The 4,638-nt window shown below is 31.0% G+C and overlaps 1 non-coding gene across 1 annotated transcript; it reads left to right on the plus strand.

Moving 5' to 3' along the window:
• The first annotated feature begins 1,681 nt into the window (after positions 1-1,681).
• On the plus strand, positions 1,682-1,787 carry LOC116573844. Its single transcript, XR_004279031.1, has one exon. It is a non-coding gene; the product is annotated as a U6 spliceosomal RNA (small nuclear RNA).
• Positions 1,788-4,638: the final 2,851 nt, after the last annotated feature.

Consider the following 4,638-nt stretch of genomic DNA (forward strand, 5'->3'; position numbering starts at 1 on the left):
AGCAGGGAGCCTGCTTCCCTCTCTCTCTGCCTGCCTCTCTGCCTACTTGTGGTCTCTGTCAAGTAAATAAAGTCTTTTAAAAAAAAATGCACTTTAACAGAAAGAAGATACAAAAAGGTTAAACGTAACAATATACCATGCTAATGCTGATTGGAAAGAATGCTCAAGAGGCTATATTAATATTAGACAAAATAGATTTCAAAGCAAAGTACCTTACCAGAAATGAAGGTCATTTCAAAGTGATAAATGGATCGATTCATTAAGGAATATAAAAGTCCTAAATATTTGTACACCTAATAATGAAGCTTCAAAATACATAAAGATACAGATAGAAACAAAAATAGTTTTGCAAATAGTAACAGAAAGAGTGGAAAACAGCATACTAGCATTGAATCGAAAGAAAGTTTGACTGAGCTTCCAGGTTGGTGAACACACAGAGATAGGGGAGAGTGGTATGTCTGGAGAGGGCATGCCCTTTCCCCATACCTCACCTTAAGTATCTCTTCATCAGATTGGCGATTTGCATCCTTTATCACATCTTTTAATAAACTGGTAAACATAAAGAAAGTTGGACTGCCTATTATTAATATCAGGTAAAGTACATTTCAGTGCAAAGATTATCACCAGAATTAGTCTTTTCATATTAATCAGAGCATCAATTCTTCATGAGGACAAAATAATCATAAACATTTATGTACCTAGAGTTTCAAATTATAATCAATAATTGTAAGATCCTTCTCTCAATAACCAATGAAACAAAGAGATAGGAAATACATAAGGATTTAGAAGACCCAAATAAAACTACCAATCAATATCACCTAACTGACATTCATAGTCCATTTAACAGCAAGAGAATCACATTCATTTCAAGTGCACATGGAATAGTTCTCATGAAAGACTATATATGGTCTGGACCATAAAGTAGATTTGATAATGTAAAAGTTTTCTAGTTACGTCAAATATGTCTTCTGGCCATGAAGGAATTAAATTTGAAAATAATTTTTTTAAAAATGCTCTGGAAAATTCTCCAATATTTAAAATTAAATAACACACTTTCTAAATAACCAGTGGGACAAAAAAGAAACTAAAAGAAATTTTAAAAGTGTTTCAAACTGAATGACAATAAAAAGACAATATACCACAATTTCTGGGATGCCACTAAAGTAGTATGTAGGCAGTAATTGATAGCAATAAATGCCTGTTTTAGAAAAGAAGTTTCAAATCAATTTTCTCAGCTTCCACTTCTAAAAATTAGAAAAAGAAGAACAAATTAAACCTAAAGTAAACAAAATCAATGCAATAATAAGGGTCAGAACAAAAAAAAAATCAATAAAATACAAAACAGAAAACCAATAAGAAAACATAAAGAAACCAAAACCAAAAGTAAGTTTTTGGGGGAAAAGCAATGAAATTTCTAAAATTCTAGAAAAACAACTAAAGAAAAAAGGCAAAAGATAAAAATCCTTAATATCAGGAATGAGAGAGGTACTGTCATTACAGATTCTATAGATATAAAAGATATAATAAAAAGATTCAATTGTGAGCAATTTTATGTCAATAAATTTGACAACTTCAATAAAATAGACAATTTCCTTTAAAGACACATATGACCACAACTAACTCAAGAAAAAATAGATAACTTTTTTAAAATCCTTTTATTTATAAAGAAATTGAATTTGTAGTGCTTGCTTCGGCAACACATATATTAAATTGGAATGATACAGAGAAGATTAGCATGGCCCCTGCACAAGGATGACACGCAAATTCGTGAAGCATTCCATATTAAAAAAAAAAAGAAAAGAAAAGAAAAGAAATTGAATTTGTAGTTTAAAACCTTCCTACAAATAAAACTGCATGTCCAGAAGTTTGGTAAAATCTATCACTGGTAAATTCCAGTCAGTGCAATAAGCCAAGGAAGAGGAAAAAAAAGCATCCAGATTGTAAAGGAAGAATAAAAGCTGTCTTTATTCACAAAAAAACATGATCATGCAACCAAAAGTTCCTATTAATCTACAAAGATATTCTTAGAACTATTAAGAGAGTTTATTCAGTTTGTACAATACAAGATCAATATAAAAATTAATATAAAATATATTAATATAAAATATATATTAATATATTTATATAAAAATTAATCATATTTCTATGTAGTAGCAATAGAAAATCAGAACTTGAAATTGAAAAACAAAACTATTACCAATAGCATAAAATTATCAAATACTTAGGAATATATGAGAAAAATACAAGACCTATACACTAAAAACTATAAAACATCACTGAAGGAATTACAGAAGATGGAAATAAATGGAGAGGCTGAACATGTACTTCAATCAGAAGACTCCATAGTGTGAAGACATCAATTCTTCCCAAACTGATCTATAAATACAGCACACTATCCAAATCTAAATTCTATTCATATGAAAATGCAAAGGACAAGAGAATGCCAAAACAACTTTGAAAACAAAGGACTTGATTCACAACTCATTATAAAGTTAAAATAATCCAGAGAGTGTGGTATCAGTGTAAAGGCACTAAGGAGAGATCCATATATCTGAATAAAGACCAGAAATATAGACAATTGATTTTTAACCAAGATGCCCAGACAATACAACGGATAAAAGATAGTTAATTCAGCAAATAGGGCTGAAACAATTAGACAGTCATATGCAAAAATAATAGTAATAATAACCTATCCCATTCCTTGTGCCAGATGCAAAAGTTAACTGACAAAATGAACCATAGACTTAAATTTTAAGCCTGAAACTATATTGGGGCACCTGGGAGTCAGTTGGTTGAGCATCTGACTCTTGGTTTTAGCTCAGATCATGATCTCAGGGTCCTGAGATTGAGACCAGCGTCCAGCTTCATGCTCAATATGAGATCTGCTTGGGAATCTCTCTCTCTCCCACTTGTGCTCTCTCTCTCTCTCTCCCTCTAAAATAGATAAATATTTTTTAAATGATAATAAATAAAACATAAAACTATAACATTTACAGAAGAAACATAGGAGAAAATCTTTGTGACCTTGATTTAGACAAGAATTTCTTACCATGATCTGTAAAAGAAAATACTGATGAATTTGACCTCATCAAACTTAAGAATTTCTGCTCTTAAGGGAAAGCAGAGCCTAAAAAGATGCTTAAGAGGATAAAAAGATTAAATACAGACTAGGAGAAAATATTTGCAAATAATAGCTTTGCAAATAATAACTCAATAATGAGAAAGCAAAAAACTCAATTTAAAAAAAAAAAAGAAAGCAAAATGTTTGAACAAACATTTCATCAAAGAGTAGGTGAGGAGGTAACACAGAGTAGCTGGAAAGTACATCTTAGAGTTGTACTTGCCTCTTAGAGTTAGCGGAAGGTAAAAGAAGTCACAGAGTCTGACAAGTCAAGTAGTACAAAGATTAATAATAATATAAAATTGGTGTATAAAATTCAAAGCTTAGGAAAAGAGAGGGTAGAGAAATGATTTCTATAATTTCCATATTGCTCAAAGTAAGACACCAACAGATAGTATCTAAAGAAAAAGATGACTAAGGCTTTTATTACAGAAACCATTGGCATAGAGGTAGTTAATAGAACACACACAAATCTTCCTGAATACAAAAGTCAATACCCAATAAAAGACAACTAAAACATGGCATGTCAAACTGAGATTGAACATGTCATCCATATCAATAAATAGAAAGGGTTTACCTTAAAAGAAAAGTTTTATCAAGTTGACTAGCAAAGCAAAACCCAAATCTGTGCTCTAGAAAAGAAAGACAAGTAACAAAGACATTCAGAAAGGATAAAAGTTAAAGGATAAGAGAATTCATACTAGACATATCTGCTATCAAAGTAGAATTCTAGCCAAAACACAATAAACAGGATAAGAAAAATACCTTTTAATGCTAAAGGCTATAATTCATAATGAAAATAAAGTAGTTATTAATATCTATGCACCTGATACCACATCGAGTTTGCCAAGCAGATGTTATAGGAGAAGAAAGGAGAAATATGTAGACACATGCTAGAGACTATAGAATACAGATGAGCTATAGTCAGAGAAAAAAATCTTAATAGTAAATATCTATAGCAATAAAAATAAATAGGAAAAAATAAAACTAATGTTTTCACTGGGGAATTTAGCAATCTTGGATACTCAGATAATCCCCATCTACTTAAACTATTACAGAACATGGGGGTAAACATTACAATTTCCAAACTCTTTTTATAAAGCAAATTTAATATAGATATCAATACCTGATAAATTCTGCCCTAAAAATAAAACTATAAATCAGTCTGACTTATAAATGCTAATAATAAAATCTTAAATAAAATATGAACAAACCATATATTAAGAAATTGTTGAAGCACCTGGGGGGCTCAGTTGGTTGACCAATGACCCCTGATTTTGGCTCAGGTCATGGTCTCAGCAGGGAGTCTTCTTGAGATTCTTTCTCTCCCTCTGCCCCTCTCCCCCTCCCCCACACTCACTCTCTCATACTCTCTCTCTCTCTCAAATAAATTAATTAATTTTAAAAAAGAAAGAAAGAAAATGCCATCGTGGCCAAATGGGATTCACTCCAGGAAAGAAATCAGTATTAGCTTAATTATGTTAATATGTAATTCCATATGTAGATATCCATATCTA

The sequence above is a fragment of the Mustela erminea genome, chromosome 14, assembly GCF_009829155.1.
Source record: "Mustela erminea isolate mMusErm1 chromosome 14, mMusErm1.Pri, whole genome shotgun sequence".
In the NCBI taxonomy this organism is placed as follows: Eukaryota; Metazoa; Chordata; class Mammalia; order Carnivora; family Mustelidae; genus Mustela; species Mustela erminea.